This window comes from Hyla sarda, unplaced genomic scaffold (assembly GCF_029499605.1).
Source record: "Hyla sarda isolate aHylSar1 unplaced genomic scaffold, aHylSar1.hap1 scaffold_228, whole genome shotgun sequence".
NCBI lineage: Eukaryota > Metazoa > Chordata > Amphibia > Anura > Hylidae > Hyla > Hyla sarda.
The window spans coordinates 200,828-221,583 of NW_026608958.1; the positions used below are offsets into that span (position 1 = coordinate 200,828).

The 20,756-nt window shown below is 46.0% G+C and overlaps 9 non-coding genes across 9 annotated transcripts; all 9 read right to left on the minus strand.

Moving 5' to 3' along the window:
- Positions 1–582: 582 nt before the first annotated feature.
- Positions 583–773, minus strand: LOC130321617 (U2 spliceosomal RNA). Its single transcript, XR_008867309.1, has one exon. It is a non-coding gene; the product is annotated as a U2 spliceosomal RNA (small nuclear RNA).
- A 2,094-nt stretch (positions 774–2,867) lies between these two features.
- LOC130321618 (U2 spliceosomal RNA) lies at positions 2,868–3,058 on the minus strand. The gene has a single exon (XR_008867310.1). It is a non-coding gene; the product is annotated as a U2 spliceosomal RNA (small nuclear RNA).
- Positions 3,059–5,152: 2,094 nt separating this feature from the next.
- On the minus strand, positions 5,153–5,343 carry LOC130321619 (U2 spliceosomal RNA). The gene has a single exon (XR_008867311.1). It is a non-coding gene; the product is annotated as a U2 spliceosomal RNA (small nuclear RNA).
- A 2,087-nt stretch (positions 5,344–7,430) lies between these two features.
- Positions 7,431–7,621, minus strand: LOC130321620 (U2 spliceosomal RNA). Its single transcript, XR_008867312.1, has one exon. It is a non-coding gene; the product is annotated as a U2 spliceosomal RNA (small nuclear RNA).
- Positions 7,622–9,712: 2,091 nt separating this feature from the next.
- Positions 9,713–9,903, minus strand: LOC130321765 (U2 spliceosomal RNA). Its single transcript, XR_008867433.1, has one exon. It is a non-coding gene; the product is annotated as a U2 spliceosomal RNA (small nuclear RNA).
- A 2,081-nt stretch (positions 9,904–11,984) lies between these two features.
- Positions 11,985–12,175, minus strand: LOC130321621 (U2 spliceosomal RNA). The gene has a single exon (XR_008867313.1). It is a non-coding gene; the product is annotated as a U2 spliceosomal RNA (small nuclear RNA).
- Positions 12,176–14,261: 2,086 nt separating this feature from the next.
- Positions 14,262–14,452, minus strand: LOC130321622 (U2 spliceosomal RNA). Its single transcript, XR_008867314.1, has one exon. It is a non-coding gene; the product is annotated as a U2 spliceosomal RNA (small nuclear RNA).
- Positions 14,453–16,553: 2,101 nt separating this feature from the next.
- LOC130321623 (U2 spliceosomal RNA) lies at positions 16,554–16,744 on the minus strand. Its single transcript, XR_008867315.1, has one exon. It is a non-coding gene; the product is annotated as a U2 spliceosomal RNA (small nuclear RNA).
- Positions 16,745–18,845: 2,101 nt separating this feature from the next.
- On the minus strand, positions 18,846–19,036 carry LOC130321624 (U2 spliceosomal RNA). Its single transcript, XR_008867316.1, has one exon. It is a non-coding gene; the product is annotated as a U2 spliceosomal RNA (small nuclear RNA).
- Between the last annotated feature and the right edge of the window lie 1,720 nt (positions 19,037–20,756).

Genomic DNA, 20,756 nt, shown 5'->3' on the forward strand with positions numbered 1-20,756 from the left:
CCATTAGTGCAATGGATGGCTGGAAGCATTTGTCTTTGCCTTTGCAATACCACAGAAGCAATGCATGGTCAATGTACAGCAATGACACACCTGTGTGAACAGCCAGGAGACCCCCCCCCCCCATGTTATGTTACATAGTTACATACTTAGTACGGTCGAAAAAAGACATATGTCCATCAAGTTCAACCAGGGAATTAAGGGGTAGGGGTGTGGCGCGATATTGGGGAAGGGATGAGATTTTATATTTCTTCATAAGCATTAATCTTATTTTGTCAATTAGGAACATTCAGCACCCACCCGCTATCAAGGCAGCTGCCTATCATGTCATGCCCTACCTGCACAGGTGTGCTGGCTACTCAAATGATCCAATTAAGGAGGCCATTTAGTCAGCAGCAGCAGAAGTCCTGTGCCTGGACGCTCCAACAGGGGCCAGACACAAGCAGAAGCAGAAGCAGCAGAAGCAGCAGCAGCACCACCTTTTGTTTTTTGGCTGCAGCAGCAAGGCCCACAGGGCTGGCTAGCTGGCTAGCCAGCAAGCAGGTAGCAATGAAAGTAGGAATCTTTCTTTTTAACCCTGTAAGGGGGTGGTGCACTGTACCCGAAGATACTGCCATATCGGGTCAATGCATAGGGCGACGGAAGCAAGCTTCGAAATCGGCCCCCGTTCTCAAAAATCCATTTAATATATGGTCCCCAGATAGGGGACGTATCAGATATTAAACTGATAAGAACAGATACTACACTTGATCTTAGCCAAAAGGCCGAGAAGCGATAACCGTGAAAGGGGCGGGCCCAACAAGGTCCCCTTCATGGGCACTATCACTGCTTGCTGTCAGGGAGGCTGCCAGACAATTTTCCATGCACACTCTGGGCTGGGGGGCAGTCAACCACCAGTACACACAGCAGAACCTAAACCCATACCATTATTGCTAAGCAGCAAGACAGGGGCCCATTGCACTCCCACGGGGCCTTTTTAAATGCAATCCATAACCCGGATTTGCCAGGAACCCTTCTTACTCCTCCTACTTGCATGTGACACTGGGCTTAGGATCTGCATAGGAAACACACACACAAGCACACACCTACCTTTGTTGCCTGCAGATGCCTCCTTGGCTGTCCCCAAACGGTATCAAACCAACACCCACGGGAAGCTGTAAGCATAGAGGACATGCCTGCACCCCATTGGACTTACCTGTGTGGGTTAAATCCGGGTTATTTGACAACCTATGGCGGTGATGGTTCTGCTCAGGCAGAGCAGTGCTGATGCTCCTCATAAAGCTGTCGCTGCTGTGAAGGTTCTAGGTGACATCACAAATCCCTATGGTTACATACACAACAAAGCTGGGTTGTTGTTGTTTACACTCTGCAAGGCCTGTGGAAGTGAGTGACATCATAGCACTGTAGTTCTGAGGGTTCTAGATGGATGCAACAATCTCCTGTTGCTTCTATGAAGGCCGTAATAGACGACATCACCAAACAGCTCCATAGTCACATACACAGCAAAGGAGAGATGTTGTTTACACCTAGTGATGTCAGTGGTATTGAGTGACATCACAGCACAGTGCTAAGGCTCCTGGGCCTGGACACAGCAGCGGCTGCAATATCTCAACGGAGAATACGTTTATATCTATGTGTGTGTGTGCGCGTATATATATATATATATATATATATATATATATATATATATATATATTTCTCCGCCGAAATCACTTTTAAACCCATTTCCACCTTTTTTTCCCTTCTCTTCCTCTTACTTTTTTTTCACGTTTTTTTACGTTTTTCTCCTTTTCGCCTCTTTTCTGGGCGTATTATTCTTCTTTTTCTTCTTTTTTTTCGTCTAATGCATACCCCATCAGTGCAGCAATGCTTATTCAATACCGCCAGCAGATGGAGACACTGGGGGATAATTTTCTAAGGATTTATACTGATTTTTCCTGTCTGAATTTGTCGCACAGAAAGTTGCAGGCCAAATATGTGTGACATTTCTGCGACTTTAGCTTCTAGAGCATTTTTACAACATTATACATAGGTGCTGAATACATAAAAAGCGACTGTTCAGCGACAGACAAGTCGCATCGGCTGAAAGTAGGCCAGAATGTCAGTCCATGTTGGAGCAGGTTTAGATACAGTCTAAAGCATAGATCTCAAAGTCTGTGCACAGAATTTAGCAAGGGCCTCGCACCTTCTGATGCATCAGGTAGGTGCACAATAGCATAGCCTAACCCTCTGTACTTTGGTCTATATTGATGCGGGACATAGACAGCCAGCTGATGACCAATCCATTAGTGCAATGGATGGCTGGAAGCATTTGTCTTTGCCTTTGCAATACCACAGAAGCAATGCATGGTCAATGTACAGCAATGACACACCTGTGTGAACAGCCAGGAGACCCCCCCCCCCCCCCATGTTATGTTACATAGTTACATAGTTAGTACGGTCGAAAAAAGACATATGTCCATCAAGTTCAACCAGGGAATTAAGGGGTAGGGGTGTGGCGCGATATTGGGGAAGGGATGAGATTTTATATTTCTTCATAAGCATTAATCTTATTTTGTCAATTAGGAACATTCAGCACCCACCCGCTATCAAGGCAGCTGCCTATCATGTCATGCCCTACCTGCACAGGTGTGCTGGCTACTCAAATGATCCAATTAAGGAGGCCATTTAGTCAGCAGCAGCAGAAGTCCTGTGCCTGGACGCTCCAACAGGGGCCAGACACAAGCAGAAGCAGAAGCAGCAGAAGCAGCAGCAGCACCACCTTTTGTTTTTTGGCTGCAGCAGCAGCAAGGCCCACAGGGCTGGCTAGCTGGCTAGCCAGCAAGCAGGTAGCAATGAAAGTAGGAATCTTTCTTTTTAACCCTGTAAGGGGGTGGTGCACTGTACCCGAAGATACTGCCATATCGGGTCAATGCATAGGGCGACGGAAGCAAGCTTCGAAATCGGCCCCCGTTCTCAAAAATCCATTTAATATATGGTCCCCAGATAGGGGACGTATCAGATATTAAACTGATAAGAACAGATACTACACTTGATCTTAGCCAAAAGGCCGAGAAGCGATAACCGTGAAAGGGGCGGGCCCAACAAGGTCCCCTTCATGGGCACTATCACTGCTTGCTGTCAGGGAGGCTGCCAGACAATTTTCCATGCACACTCTGGGCTGGGGGGCAGTCAACCACCAGTACACACAGCAGAACCTAAACCCATACCATTATTGCTAAGCAGCAAGACAGGGGCCCATTGCACTCCCACGGGGCCTTTTTAAATGCAATCCATAACCCGGATTTGCCAGGAACCCTTCTTACTCCTCCTACTTGCATGTGACACTGGGCTTAGGATCTATGCATAGGAAACACACACACAAGCACACACCTACCTTTGTTGCCTGCAGATGCCTCCTTGGCTGTCCCCAAACGGTATCAAACCAACACCCACGGGAAGCTGTAAGCATAGAGGACATGCCTGCACCCCATTGGACTTACCTGTGTGGGTTAAATCCGGGTTATTTGACAACCTATGGCGGTGATGGTTCTGCTCAGGCAGAGCAGTGCTGATGCTCCTCATAAAGCTGTCGCTGCTGTGAAGGTTCTAGGTGACATCACAAATCCCTATGGTTACATACACAACAAAGCTGGGTTGTTGTTGTTTACACTCTGCAAGGCCTGTGGAAGTGAGTGACATCATAGCACTGTAGTTCTGAGGGTTCTAGATGGATGCAACAATCTCCTGTTGCTTCTATGAAGGCCGTAATAGACGACATCACCAAACAGCTCCATAGTCACATACACAGCAAAGGAGAGATGTTGTTTACACCTAGTGATGTCAGTGGTATTGAGTGACATCACAGCACAGTGCTAAGGCTCCTGGGCCTGGACACAGCAGCGGCTGCAATATCTCAACGGAGAATACGTTTATATCTATGTGTGTGTGTGCGCGTATATATATATATATATATATATATATATATATATATATATATATATTTCTCCGCCGAAATCACTTTTAAACCCATTTCCACCTTTTTTTCCCTTCTCTTCCTCTTACTTTTTTTTCACGTTTTTTTACGTTTTTCTCCTTTTCGCCTCTTTTCTGGGCGTATTATTCTTCTTTTTCTTCTTTTTTTTCGTCTAATGCATACCCCATCAGTGCAGCAATGCTTATTCAATACCGCCAGCAGATGGAGACACTGGGGGATAATTTTCTAAGGATTTATACTGATTTTTCCTGTCTGAATTTGTCGCACAGAAAGTTGCAGGCCAAATATGTGTGACATTTCTGCGACTTTAGCTTCTAGAGCATTTTTACAACATTATACATAGGTGCTGAATACATAAAAAGCGACTGTTCAGCGACAGACAAGTCGCATCGGCTGAAAGTAGGCCAGAATGTCAGTCCATGTTGGAGCAGGTTTAGATACAGTCTAAAGCATAGATCTCAAAGTCTGTGCACAGAATTTAGCAAGGGCCTCGCACCTTCTGATGCATCAGGTAGGTGCACAATAGCATAGCCTAACCCTCTGTACTTTGGTCTATATTGATGCGGGACATAGACAGCCAGCTGATGACCAATCCATTAGTGCAATGGATGGCTGGAAGCATTTGTCTTTGCCTTTGCAATACCACAGAAGCAATGCATGGTCAATGTACAGCAATGACACACCTGTGTGAACAGCCAGGAGACCCCCCCCCCCCCATGTTATGTTACATAGTTACATACTTAGTACGGTCGAAAAAAGACATATGTCCATCAAGTTCAACCAGGGAATTAAGGGGTAGGGGTGTGGCGCGATATTGGGGAAGGGATGAGATTTTATATTTCTTCATAAGCATTAATCTTATTTTGTCAATTAGGAACATTCAGCACCCACCCGCTATCAAGGCAGCTGCCTATCATGTCATGCCCTACCTGCACAGGTGTGCTGGCTACTCAAATGATCCAATTAAGGAGGCCATTTAGTCAGCAGCAGCAGAAGTCCTGTGCCTGGACGCTCCAACAGGGGCCAGACACAAGCAGAAGCAGAAGCAGCAGAAGCAGCAGCAGCACCACCTTTTGTTTTTTGGCTGCAGCAGCAGCAAGGCCCACAGGGCTGGCTAGCTGGCTAGCCAGCAAGCAGGTAGCAATGAAAGTAGGAATCTTTCTTTTTAACCCTGTAAGGGGGTGGTGCACTGTACCCGAAGATACTGCCATATCGGGTCAATGCATAGGGCGACGGAAGCAAGCTTCGAAATCGGCCCCCGTTCTCAAAAATCCATTTAATATATGGTCCCCAGATAGGGGACGTATCAGATATTAAACTGATAAGAACAGATACTACACTTGATCTTAGCCAAAAGGCCGAGAAGCGATAACCGTGAAAGGGGCGGGCCCAACAAGGTCCCCTTCATGGGCACTATCACTGCTTGCTGTCAGGGAGGCTGCCAGACAATTTTCCATGCACACTCTGGGCTGGGGGGCAGTCAACCACCAGTACACACAGCAGAACCTAAACCCATACCATTATTGCTAAGCAGCAAGACAGGGGCCCATTGCACTCCCACGGGGCCTTTTTAAATGCAATCCATAACCCGGATTTGCCAGGAACCCTTCTTACTCCTCCTACTTGCATGTGACACTGGGCTTAGGATCTGCATAGGAAACACACACACAAGCACACACCTACCTTTGTTGCCTGCAGATGCCTCCTTGGCTGTCCCCAAACGGTATCAAACCAACACCCACGGGAAGCTGTAAGCATAGAGGACATGCCTGCACCCCATTGGACTTACCTGTGTGGGTTAAATCCGGGTTATTTGACAACCTATGGCGGTGATGGTTCTGCTCAGGCAGAGCAGTGCTGATGCTCCTCATAAAGCTGTCGCTGCTGTGAAGGTTCTAGGTGACATCACAAATCCCTATGGTTACATACACAACAAAGCTGGGTTGTTGTTGTTTACACTCTGCAAGGCCTGTGGAAGTGAGTGACATCATAGCACTGTAGTTCTGAGGGTTCTAGATGGATGCAACAATCTCCTGTTGCTTCTATGAAGGCCGTAATAGACGACATCACCAAACAGCTCCATAGTCACATACACAGCAAAGGAGAGATGTTGTTTACACCTAGTGATGTCAGTGGTATTGAGTGACATCACAGCACAGTGCTAAGGCTCCTGGGCCTGGACACAGCAGCGGCTGCAATATCTCAACGGAGAATACGTTTATATCTATGTGTGTGTGTGCGCGTATATATATATATATATATATATATATATATATATATATATATTTCTCCGCCGAAATCACTTTTAAACCCATTTCCACCTTTTTTTCCCTTCTCTTCCTCTTACTTTTTTTCACGTTTTTTTACGTTTTTCTCCTTTTCGCCTCTTTTCTGGGCGTATTATTCTTCTTTTTCTTCTTTTTTTTCGTCTAATGCATACCCCATCAGTGCAGCAATGCTTATTCAATACCGCCAGCAGATGGAGACACTGGGGGATAATTTTCTAAGGATTTATACTGATTTTTCCTGTCTGAATTTGTCGCACAGAAAGTTGCAGGCCAAATATGTGTGACATTTCTGCGACTTTAGCTTCTAGAGCATTTTTACAACATTATACATAGGTGCTGAATACATAAAAAGCGACTGTTCAGCGACAGACAAGTCGCATCGGCTGAAAGTAGGCCAGAATGTCAGTCCATGTTGGAGCAGGTTTAGATACAGTCTAAAGCATAGATCTCAAAGTCTGTGCACAGAATTTAGCAAGGGCCTCGCACCTTCTGATGCATCAGGTAGGTGCACAATAGCATAGCCTAACCCTCTGTACTTTGGTCTATATTGATGCGGGACATAGACAGCCAGCTGATGACCAATCCATTAGTGCAATGGATGGCTGGAAGCATTTGTCTTTGCCTTTGCAATACCACAGAAGCAATGCATGGTCAATGTACAGCAATGACACACCTGTGTGAACAGCCAGGAGACCCCCCCCCCCCCATGTTATGTTACATAGTTACATACTTAGTACGGTCGAAAAAAGACATATGTCCATCAAGTTCAACCAGGGAATTAAGGGGTAGGGGTGTGGCGCGATATTGGGGAAGGGATGAGATTTTATATTTCTTCATAAGCATTAATCTTATTTTGTCAATTAGGAACATTCAGCACCCACCCGCTATCAAGGCAGCTGCCTATCATGTCATGCCCTACCTGCACAGGTGTGCTGGCTACTCAAATGATCCAATTAAGGAGGCCATTTAGTCAGCAGCAGCAGAAGTCCTGTGCCTGGACGCTCCAACAGGGGCCAGACACAAGCAGAAGCAGAAGCAGCAGAAGCAGCAGCAGCACCACCTTTTGTTTTTTGGCTGCAGCAGCAGCAAGGCCCACAGGGCTGGCTAGCTGGCTAGCCAGCAAGCAGGTAGCAATGAAAGTAGGAATCTTTCTTTTTAACCCTGTAAGGGGGTGGTGCACTGTACCCGAAGATACTGCCATATCGGGTCAATGCATAGGGCGACGGAAGCAAGCTTCGAAATCGGCCCCCGTTCTCAAAAATCCATTTAATATATGGTCCCCAGATAGGGGACGTATCAGATATTAAACTGATAAGAACAGATACTACACTTGATCTTAGCCAAAAGGCCGAGAAGCGATAACCGTGAAAGGGGCGGGCCCAACAAGGTCCCCTTCATGGGCACTATCACTGCTTGCTGTCAGGGAGGCTGCCAGACAATTTTCCATGCACACTCTGGGCTGGGGGGCAGTCAACCACCAGTACACACAGCAGAACCTAAACCCATACCATTATTGCTAAGCAGCAAGACAGGGGCCCATTGCACTCCCACGGGGCCTTTTTAAATGCAATCCATAACCCGGATTTGCCAGGAACCCTTCTTACTCCTCCTACTTGCATGTGACACTGGGCTTAGGATCTGCATAGGAAACACACACACAAGCACACACCTACCTTTGTTGCCTGCAGATGCCTCCTTGGCTGTCCCCAAACGGTATCAAACCAACACCCACGGGAAGCTGTAAGCATAGAGGACATGCCTGCACCCCATTGGACTTACCTGTGTGGGTTAAATCCGGGTTATTTGACAACCTATGGCGGTGATGGTTCTGCTCAGGCAGAGCAGTGCTGATGCTCCTCATAAAGCTGTCGCTGCTGTGAAGGTTCTAGGTGACATCACAAATCCCTATGGTTACATACACAACAAAGCTGGGTTGTTGTTGTTTACACTCTGCAAGGCCTGTGGAAGTGAGTGACATCATAGCACTGTAGTTCTGAGGGTTCTAGATGGATGCAACAATCTCCTGTTGCTTCTATGAAGGCCGTAATAGACGACATCACCAAACAGCTCCATAGTCACATACACAGCAAAGGAGAGATGTTGTTTACACCTAGTGATGTCAGTGGTATTGAGTGACATCACAGCACAGTGCTAAGGCTCCTGGGCCTGGACACAGCAGCGGCTGCAATATCTCAACGGAGAATACGTTTATATCTATGTGTGTGTGTGCGCGTATATATATATATATATATATATATATATATATATATATATATATTCTCCGCCGAAATCACTTTTAAACCCATTTCCACCTTTTTTTCCCTTCTCTTCCTCTTACTTTTTTTTCACGTTTTTTTACGTTTTTCTCCTTTTCGCCTCTTTTCTGGGCGTATTATTCTTCTTTTTCTTCTTTTTTTTCGTCTAATGCATACCCCATCAGTGCAGCAATGCTTATTCAATACCGCCAGCAGATGGAGACACTGGGGGATAATTTTCTAAGGATTTATACTGATTTTTCCTGTCTGAATTTGTCGCACAGAAAGTTGCAGGCCAAATATGTGTGACATTTCTGCGACTTTAGCTTCTAGAGCATTTTTACAACATTATACATAGGTGCTGAATACATAAAAAGCGACTGTTCAGCGACAGACAAGTCGCATCGGCTGAAAGTAGGCCAGAATGTCAGTCCATGTTGGAGCAGGTTTAGATACAGTCTAAAGCATAGATCTCAAAGTCTGTGCACAGAATTTAGCAAGGGCCTCGCACCTTCTGATGCATCAGGTAGGTGCACAATAGCATAGCCTAACCCTCTGTACTTTGGTCTATATTGATGCGGGACATAGACAGCCAGCTGATGACCAATCCATTAGTGCAATGGATGGCTGGAAGCATTTGTCTTTGCCTTTGCAATACCACAGAAGCAATGCATGGTCAATGTACAGCAATGACACACCTGTGTGAACAGCCAGGAGACCCCCCCCCCCCCCCATGTTATGTTACATAGTTACATAGTTAGTACGGTCGAAAAAAGACATATGTCCATCAAGTTCAACCAGGGAATTAAGGGGTAGGGGTGTGGCGCGATATTGGGGAAGGGATGAGATTTTATATTTCTTCATAAGCATTAATCTTATTTTGTCAATTAGGAACATTCAGCACTCACCCGCTATCAAGGCAGCTGCCTATCATGTCATGCCCTACCTGCACAGGTGTGCTGGCTACTCAAATGATCCAATTAAGGAGGCCATTTAGTCAGCAGCAGCAGAAGTCCTGTGCCTGGACGCTCCAACAGGGGCCAGACACAAGCAGAAGCAGAAGCAGCAGAAGCAGCAGCAGCACCACCTTTTGTTTTTTGGCTGCAGCAGCAGCAAGGCCCACAGGGCTGGCTAGCTGGCTAGCCAGCAAGCAGGTAGCAATGAAAGTAGGAATCTTTCTTTTTAACCCTGTAAGGGGGTGGTGCACTGTACCCGAAGATACTGCCATATCGGGTCAATGCATAGGGCGACGGAAGCAAGCTTCGAAATCGGCCCCCGTTCTCAAAAATCCATTTAATATATGGTCCCCAGATAGGGGACATATCAGATATTAAACTGATAAGAACAGATACTACACTTGATCTTAGCCAAAAGGCCGAGAAGCGATAACCGTGAAAGGGGCGGGCCCAACAAGGTCCCCTTCATGGGCACTATCACTGCTTGCTGTCAGGGAGGCTGCCAGACAATTTTCCATGCACACTCTGGGCTGGGGGGCAGTCAACCACCAGTACACACAGCAGAACCTAAACCCATACCATTATTGCTAAGCAGCAAGACAGGGGCCCATTGCACTCCCACGGGGCCTTTTTAAATGCAATCCATAACCCGGATTTGCCAGGAACCCTTCTTACTCCTCCTACTTGCATGTGACACTGGGCTTAGGATCTGCATAGGAAACACACACACAAGCACACACCTACCTTTGTTGCCTGCAGATGCCTCCTTGGCTGTCCCCAAACGGTATCAAACCAACACCCACGGGAAGCTGTAAGCATAGAGGACATGCCTGCACCCCATTGGACTTACCTGTGTGGGTTAAATCCGGGTTATTTGACAACCTATGGCGGTGATGGTTCTGCTCAGGCAGAGCAGTGCTGATGCTCCTCATAAAGCTGTCGCTGCTGTGAAGGTTCTAGGTGACATCACAAATCCCTATGGTTACATACACAACAAAGCTGGGTTGTTGTTGTTTACACTCTGCAAGGCCTGTGGAAGTGAGTGACATCATAGCACTGTAGTTCTGAGGGTTCTAGATGGATGCAACAATCTCCTGTTGCTTCTATGAAGGCCATAATAGACGACATCACCAAACAGCTCCATAGTCACATACACAGCAAAGGAGAGATGTTGTTTACACCTAGTGATGTCAGTGGTATTGAGTGACATCACAGCACAGTGCTAAGGCTCCTGGGCCTGGACACAGCAGCGGCTGCAATATCTCAACGGAGAATACGTTTATATCTATGTGTGTGTGTGCGCGTATATATATATATATATATATATATATATATATATATATATATATATATTTCTCCGCCGAAATCACTTTTAAACCCATTTCCACCTTTTTTTCCCTTCTCTTCCTCTTACTTTTTTTTCACGTTTTTTTACGTTTTTCTCCTTTTCGCCTCTTTTCTGGGCGTATTATTCTTCTTTTTCTTCTTTTTTTTCGTCTAATGCATACCCCATCAGTGCAGCAATGCTTATTCAATACCGCCAGCAGATGGAGACACTGGGGGATAATTTTCTAAGGATTTATACTGATTTTTCCTGTCTGAATTTGTCGCACAGAAAGTTGCAGGCCAAATATGTGTGACATTTCTGCGACTTTAGCTTCTAGAGCATTTTTACAACATTATACATAGGTGCTGAATACATAAAAAGCGACTGTTCAGCGACAGACAAGTCGCATCGGCTGAAAGTAGGCCAGAATGTCAGTCCATGTTGGAGCAGGTTTAGATACAGTCTAAAGCATAGTGTGCACAGAATTTAGCAAGGGCCTCGCACCTTCTGATGCATCAGGTAGGTGCACAATAGCATAGCCTAACCCTCTGTACTTTGGTCTATATTGATGCGGGACATAGACAGCCAGCTGATGACCAATCCATTAGTGCAATGGATGGCTGGAAGCATTTGTCTTTGCCTTTGCAATACCACAGAAGCAATGCATGGTCAATGTACAGCAATGACACACCTGTGTGAACAGCCAGGAGACCCCCCCCCCCCATGTTATGTTACATAGTTACATAGTTAGTACGGTCGAAAAAAGACATATGTCCATCAAGTTCAACCAGGGAATTAAGGGGTAGGGGTGTGGCGCGATATTGGGGAAGGGATGAGATTTTATATTTCTTCATAAGCATTAATCTTATTTTGTCAATTAGGAACATTCAGCACCCACCCGCTATCAAGGCAGCTGCCTATCATGTCATGCCCTACCTGCACAGGTGTGCTGGCTACTCAAATGATCCAATTAAGGAGGCCATTTAGTCAGCAGCAGCAGAAGTCCTGTGCCTGGACGCTCCAACAGGGGCCAGACACAAGCAGAAGCAGAAGCAGCAGAAGCAGCACCTTTTGTTTTTTGGCTGCAGCAGCAGCAAGGCCCACAGGGCTGGCTAGCTGGCTAGCTGGCTAGCCAGCAAGCAGGTAGCAATGAAAGTAGGAATCTTTCTTTTTAACCCTGTAAGGGGGTGGTGCACTGTACCCGAAGATACTGCCATATCGGGTCAATGCATAGGGCGACGGAAGCAAGCTTCGAAATCGGCCCCCGTTCTCAAAAATCCATTTAATATATGGTCCCCAGATAGGGGACGTATCAGATATTAAACTGATAAGAACAGATACTACACTTGATCTTAGCCAAAAGGCCGAGAAGCGATAACCGTGAAAGGGGCGGGCCCAACAAGGTCCCCTTCATGGGCACTATCACTGCTTGCTGTCAGGGAGGCTGCCAGACAATTTTCCATGCACACTCTGGGCTGGGGGGCAGTCAACCACCAGTACACACAGCAGAACCTAAACCCATACCATTATTGCTAAGCAGCAAGACAGGGGCCCATTGCACTCCCACGGGGCCTTTTTAAATGCAATCCATAACCCGGATTTGCCAGGAACCCTTCTTACTCCTCCTACTTGCATGTGACACTGGGCTTAGGATCTGCATAGGAAACACACACACAAGCACACACCTACCTTTGTTGCCTGCAGATGCCTCCTTGGCTGTCCCCAAACGGTATCAAACCAACACCCACGGGAAGCTGTAAGCATAGAGGACATGCCTGCACCCCATTGGACTTACCTGTGTGGGTTAAATCCGGGTTATTTGACAACCTATGGCGGTGATGGTTCTGCTCAGGCAGAGCAGTGCTGATGCTCCTCATAAAGCTGTCGCTGCTGTGAAGGTTCTAGGTGACATCACAAATCCCTATGGTTACATACACAACAAAGCTGGGTTGTTGTTGTTTACACTCTGCAAGGCCTGTGGAAGTGAGTGACATCATAGCACTGTAGTTCTGAGGGTTCTAGATGGATGCAACAATCTCCTGTTGCTTCTATGAAGGCCGTAATAGACGACATCACCAAACAGCTCCATAGTCACATACACAGCAAAGGAGAGATGTTGTTTACACCTAGTGATGTCAGTGGTATTGAGTGACATCACAGCACAGTGCTAAGGCTCCTGGGCCTGGACACAGCAGCGGCTGCAATATCTCAACGGAGAATACGTTTATATCTATGTGTGTGTGTGCGCGTATATATATATATATATATATATATATATATATATATATATATATATATTTCTCCGCCGAAATCACTTTTAAACCCATTTCCACCTTTTTTTCCCTTCTCTTCCTCTTACTTTTTTTTCACGTTTTTTTACGTTTTTCTCCTTTTCGCCTCTTTTCTGGGCGTATTATTCTTCTTTTTCTTCTTTTTTTTCGTCTAATGCATACCCCATCAGTGCAGCAATGCTTATTCAATACCGCCAGCAGATGGAGACACTGGGGGATAATTTTCTAAGGATTTATACTGATTTTTCCTGTCTGAATTTGTCGCACAGAAAGTTGCAGGCCAAATATGTGTGACATTTCTGCGACTTTAGCTTCTAGAGCATTTTTACAACATTATACATAGGTGCTGAATACATAAAAAGCGACTGTTCAGCGACAGACAAGTCGCATCGGCTGAAAGTAGGCCAGAATGTCAGTCCATGTTGGAGCAGGTTTAGATACAGTCTAAAGCATAGATCTCAAAGTCTGTGCACAGAATTTAGCAAGGGCCTCGCACCTTCTGATGCATCAGGTAGGTGCACAATAGCATAGCCTAACCCTCTGTACTTTGGTCTATATTGATGCGGGACATAGACAGCCAGCTGATGACCAATCCATTAGTGCAATGGATGGCTGGAAGCATTTGTCTTTGCCTTTGCAATACCACAGAAGCAATGCATGGTCAATGTACAGCAATGACACACCTGTGTGAACAGCCAGGAGACCCCCCCCCCCCCCATGTTATGTTACATAGTTACATAGTTAGTACGGTCGAAAAAAGACATATGTCCATCAAGTTCAACCAGGGAATTAAGGGGTAGGGGTGTGGCGCGATATTGGGGAAGGGATGAGATTTTATATTTCTTCATAAGCATTAATCTTATTTTGTCAATTAGGAACATTCAGCACCCACCCGCTATCAAGGCAGCTGCCTATCATGTCATGCCCTACCTGCACAGGTGTGCTGGCTACTCAAATGATCCAATTAAGGAGGCCATTTAGTCAGCAGCAGCAGAAGTCCTGTGCCTGGACGCTCCAACAGGGGCCAGACACAAGCAGAAGCAGAAGCAGCAGCAGCACCACCTTTTGTTTTTTGGCTGCAGCAGCAGCAAGGCCCACAGGGCTGGCTAGCTGGCTAGCCAGCAAGCAGGTAGCAATGAAAGTAGGAATCTTTCTTTTTAACCCTGTAAGGGGGTGGTGCACTGTACCCGAAGATACTGCCATATCGGGTCAATGCATAGGGCGACGGAAGCAAGCTTCGAAATCGGCCCCCGTTCTCAAAAATCCATTTAATATATGGTCCCCAGATAGGGGACGTATCAGATATTAAACTGATAAGAACAGATACTACACTTGATCTTAGCCAAAAGGCCGAGAAGCGATAACCGTGAAAGGGGCGGGCCCAACAAGGTCCCCTTCATGGGCACTATCACTGCTTGCTGTCAGGGAGGCTGCCAGACAATTTTCCATGCACACTTTGGGCTGGGGGGCAGTCAACCACCAGTACACACAGCAGAACCTAAACCCATACCATTATTGCTAAGCAGCAAGACAGGGGCCCATTGCACTCCCACGGGGCCTTTTTAAATGCAATCCATAACCCGGATTTGCCAGGAACCCTTCTTACTCCTCCTACTTGCATGTGACACTGGGCTTAGGATCTGCATAGGAAACACACACACAAGCACACACCTACCTTTGTTGCCTGCAGATGCCTCCTTGGCTGTCCCCAAACGGTATCAAACCAACACCCACGGGAAGCTGTAAGCATAGAGGACATGCCTGCACCCCATTGGACTTACCTGTGTGGGTTAAATCCGGGTTATTTGACAACCTATGGCGGTGATGGTTCTGCTCAGGCAGAGCAGTGCTGATGCTCCTCATAAAGCTGTCGCTGCTGTGAAGGTTCTAGGTGACATCACAAATCCCTATGGTTACATACACAACAAAGCTGGGTTGTTGTTGTTTACACTCTGCAAGGCCTGTGGAAGTGAGTGACATCATAGCACTGTAGTTCTGAGGGTTCTAGATGGATGCAACAATCTCCTGTTGCTTCTATGAAGGCCGTAATAGACGACATCACCAAACAGCTCCATAGTCACATACACAGCAAAGGAGAGATGTTGTTTACACCTAGTGATGTCAGTGGTATTGAGTGACATCACAGCACAATGCTAAGGCTCCTGGGCCTGGACACAGCAGCGGCTGCAATATCTCAACGGAGAATACGTTTATATCTATGTGTGTGTGTGCGCGTGTATATATATATATATATATATATATATATATATATATATATATATATATATATATTTCTCCGCCGAAATCACTTTTAAACCCATTTCCACCTTTTTTTCCTTTCTCTTCCTCTTACTTTTTTTTCACGTTTTTTTACGTTTTTCTCCTTTTCGCCTCTTTTCTGGGCGTATTATTCTTCTTTTTCTTCTTTTTTTTCGTCTAATGCATACCCCATCAGTGCAGCAATGCTTATTCAATACCGCCAGCAGATGGAGACACTGGGGGATAATTTTCTAAGGATTTATACTGATTTTTCCTGTCTGAATTTGTCGCACAGAAAGTTGCAGGCCAAATATGTGTGACATTTCTGCGACTTTAGCTTCTAGAGCATTTTTACAACATTATACATAGGTGCTGAATACATTAAAAGCGACTGTTCAGCGACAGACAAGTCGCATCGGCTGAAAGTAGGCCAGAATGTCAGTCCATGTTGGAGCAGGTTTAGATACAGTCTAAAGCATAGATCTCAAAGTCTGTGCACAGAATTTAGCAAGGGCCTCGCACCTTCTGATGCATCAGGTAGGTGCACAATAGCATAGCCTAACCCTCTGTACTTTGGTCTATATTGATGCGGGACATAGACAGCCAGCTGATGACCAATCCATTAGTGCAATGGATGGCTGGAAGCATTTGTCTTTGCCTTTGCAATACCACAGAAGCAATGCATGGTCAATGTACAGCAATGACACACCTGTGTGAACAGCCAGGAGACCCCCCCCCCCCATGTTATGTTACATAGTTACATAGTTAGTACGGTCGAAAAAAGACATATGTCCATCAAGTTCAACCAGGGAATTAAGGGGTAGGGGTGTGGCGCGATATTGGGGAAGGGATGAGATTTTATATTTCTTCATAAGCATTAATCTTATTTTGTCAATTAGGAACATTCAGCACCCACCCGCTATCAAGGCAGCTGCCTATCATGTCATGCCCTACCTGCACAGGTGTGCTGGCTACTCAAATGATCCAATTAAGGAGGCCATTTAGTCAGCAGCAGCAGAAGTCCTGTGCCTGGACGCTCCAACAGGGGCCAGACACAAGCAGAAGCAGAAGCAGCAGAAGCAGCAGCAGCACCACCTTTTGTTTTTTGGCTGCAGCAGCAGCAAGGCCCACAGGGCTGGCTAGCTGGCTAGCCAGCAAGCAGGTAGCAATGAAAGTAGGAATCTTTCTTTTTAACCCTGTAAGGGGGTGGTGCACTGTACCCGAAGATACTGCCATATCGGGTCAATGCATAGGGCGACGGAAGCAAGCTTCGAAATCGGCCCCCGTTCTCAAAAATCCATTTAATATATGGTCCCCAGATAGGGGACGTATCAGATATTAAACTGATAAGAACAGATACTACACTTGATCTTAGCCAAAAGGCCGAGAAGCGATAACCGTGAAAGGGGCGGGCCCAACAAGGTCCCCTTCATGGGCACTATCACTGCTTGCTGTCAGGGAGGCTGCCAGACAATTTTCCATGCACACTCTGGGCTGGGGGGCAGTCAACCACCAGTACACACAGCAGAACCTAAACCCATACCATTATTGCTAAGCAGCAAGACAGGGGCCCATTGCACTCCCACGGGGCCTTTTTAAATGCAATCCATAACCCGGATTTGCCAGGAACCCTTCTTACTCCTCCTACTTGCATGTGACACTGGGCTTAGGATCTGCATAGGAAACACACACACAAGCACACACCTACCTTTGTTGCCTGCAGATGCCTCCTTGGCTGTCCCCAAACGGTATCAAACCAACACCCACGGGAAGCTGTAAGCATAGAGGACATGCCTGCACCCCATTGGACTTACCTGTGTGGGTTAAATCCGGGTTATTTGACAACCTATGGCGGTGATGGTTCTGCTCAGGCAGAGCAGTGCTGATGCTCCTCATAAAGCTGTCGCTGCTGTGAAGGTTCTAGGTGACATCACAAATCCCTATGGTTACATACACAACAAAGCTGGGTTGTTGTTGTTTACACTCTGCAAGGCCTGTGGAAGTGAGTGACATCATAGCACTGTAGTTCTGAGGGTTCTAGATGGATGCAACAATCTCCTGTTGCTTCTATGAAGGCCGTAATAGACGACATCACCAAACAGCTCCATAGTCACATACACAGCAAAGGAGAGATGTTGTTTACACCTAGTGATGTCAGTGGTATTGAGTGACATCACAGCACAGTGCTAAGGCTCCTGGGCCTGGACACAGCAGCGGCTGCAATATCTCAACGGAGAATACGTTTATATCTATGTGTGTGTGTGCGCGTATATATATATATATATATATATATATATATATATATATATATATATATATATTTCTCCGCCGAAATCACTTTTAAACCCATTTCCACCTTTTTTTCCCTTCTCTTCCTCTTACTTTTTTTTCACGTTTTTTTTACGTTTTTCTCCTTTTCGCCTCTTTTCTGGGCGTATTATTCTTCTTTTTCTTCTTTTTTTTCGTCTAATGCATACCCCATCAGTGCAGCAATGCTTATTCAATACCGCCAGCAGATGGAGACACTGGGGGATAATTTTCTAAGGATTTATACTGATTTTTCCTGTCTGAATTTGTCGCACAGAAAGTTGCAGGCCAAATATGTGTGACATTTCTGCGACTTTAGCTTCTAGAGCATTTTTACAACATTATACATAGGTGCTGAATACATAAAAAGCGACTGTTCAGCGACAGACAAGTCGCATCGGCTGAAAGTAGGCCAGAATGTCAGTCCATGTTGGAGCAGGTTTAGATACAGTCTAAAGCATAGATCTCAAAGTCTGTGCACAGAATTTAGCAAGGGCCTCGCACCTTCTGATGCATCAGGTAGGTGCACAATAGCATAGCCTAACCCTCTGTACTTTGGTCTATATTGATGCGGGACATAGACAGCCAGCTGATGACCAATCCATTAGTGCAATGGATGGCTGGAAGCATTTGTCTTTGCCTTTGCAATACCACAGAAGCAATGCATGGTCAATGTAAAGCAATGACACACCTGTGTGAACAGCCAGGAGACCCCCCCCCCCCCCCATGTTATGTTACATAGTTACATAGTTAGTACGGTCGAAAAAAGACATATGTCCATCAAGTTCAACCAGGGAATTAAGGGGTAGGGGTGTGGCGCGATATTGGGGAAGGGATGAGATTTTATATTTCTTCATAAGCATTAATCTTATTTTGTCAATTAGGAACATTCAGCACCCACCCGCTATCAAGGCAGCTGCCTATCATGTCATGCCCTACCTGCACAGGTGTGCTGGCTACTCAAATGATCCAATTAAGGAGGCCATTTAGTCAGCAGCAGCAGAAGTCCTGTGCCTGGACGCTCCAACAGGGGCCAGACACAAGCAGAAGCAGAAGCAGCAGAAGCAGCAGCAGCACCACCTTTTGTTTTTTGGCTGCAGCAGCAGCAAGGCCCACAGGGCTGGCTAGCTGGCTAGCCAGCAAGCAGGTAGCAATGAAAGTAGGAATCTTTCTTTTTAACCCTGTAAGGGGGTGGTGCACTGTACCCGAAGATACTGCCATATCGGGTCAATGCATAGGGCGACGGAAGCAAGCTTCGAAATCGGCCCCCGTTCTCAAAAATCCATTTAATATATGGTCCCCAGATAGGGGACGTATCAGATATTAAACTGATAAGAACAGATACTACACTTGATCTTAGCCAAAAGGCCGAGAAGCGATAACCGTGAAAGGGGCGGGCCCAACAAGGTCCCCTTCATGGGCACTATCACTGCTTGCTGTCAGGGAGGCTGCCAGACAATTTTCCATGCACACTCTGGGCTGGGGGGCAGTCAACCACCAGTACACACAGCAGAACCTAAACCCATACCATTATTGCTAAGCAGCAAGACAGGGGCCCATTGCACTCCCACGGGGCTTTTTAAATGCAATCCATAACCCGGATTTGCCAGGAACCCTTCTTACTCCTCCTACTTGCATGTGACACTGGGCTTAGGATCTGCATAGGAAACACACACACAAGCACACACCTACCTTTGTTGCCTGCAGATGCCTCCTTGGCTGTCCCCAAACGGTATCAAACCAACACCCACGGGAAGCTGTAAGCATAGAGGACATGCCTGCACCCCATTGGACTTACCTGTGTGGGTTAAATCCGGGTTATTTGACAACCTATGGCGGTGATGGTTCTGCTCAGGCAGAGCAGTGCTGATGCTCCTCATAAAGCTGTCGCTGCTGTGAAGGTTCTAGGTGACATCACAAATCCCTATGGTTACATACACAACAAAGCTGGGTTGTTGTTGTTTACACTCTGCAAGGCCTGTGGAAGTGAGTGACATCATAGCACTGTAGTTCTGAGGGTTCTAGATGGATGCAACAATCTCCTGTTGCTTCTATGAAGGCCATAATAGACGACATCACCAAACAGCTCCATAGTCACATACACAGCAAAGGAGAGATGTTGTTTACACCTAGTGATGTCAGTGGTATTGAGTGACATCACAGCACAGTGCTAAGGCTCCTGGGCCTGGACACAGCAGCGGCTGCAATATCTCAACGGAGAATACGTTTATATCTATGTGTGTGTGTGCGCGTATATATATATATATATATATATATATATATATATATATATATTCTCCGCCGAAATCACTTTTAAACCCATTTCCACCTTTTTTTCCCTTCTCTTCCTCTTACTTTTTTTTCACGTTTTTTTACGTTTTTCTCCTTTTCGCCTCTTTTCTGGGCGTATTATTCTTCTTTTTCTTCTTTTTTTTCGTCTAATGCATACCCCATCAGTGCAGCAATGCTTATTCAATACCGCCAGCAGATGGAGACACTGGGGGATAATTTTCTAAGGATTTATACTGATTTTTCCTGTCTGAATTTGTCGCACAGAAAGTTGCAGGCCAAATATGTGTGACATTTCTGCGACTTTAGCTTCTAGAGCATTTTTACAACATTATACATAGGTGCTGAATACATAAAAAGCGACTGTTCAGCGACAGACAAGTCGCATCGGCTGAAAGTAGGCCAGAATGTCAGTCCATGTTGGAGCAGGTTTAGATACAGTCTAAAGCATAGATCTCAAAGTCTGTGCACAGAATTTAGCAAGGGCCTCGCACCTTCTGATGCATCAGGTAGGTGCACAATAGCATAGCCTAACCCTCTGTACTTTGGTCTATATTGATGCGGGACATAGACAGCCAGCTGATGACCAATCCATTAGTGCAATGGATGGCTGGAAGCATTTGTCTTTGCCTTTGCAATACCACAGAAGCAATGCATGGTCAATGTAAAGCAATGACACACCTGTGTGAACAGCCAGGAGACCCCCCCCCCCCCATGTTATGTTACATAGTTACATAGTTAGTACGGTCGAAAAAAGACATATGTCCATCAAGTTCAACCAGGGAATTAAGGGGTAGGGGTGTGGTGCGAT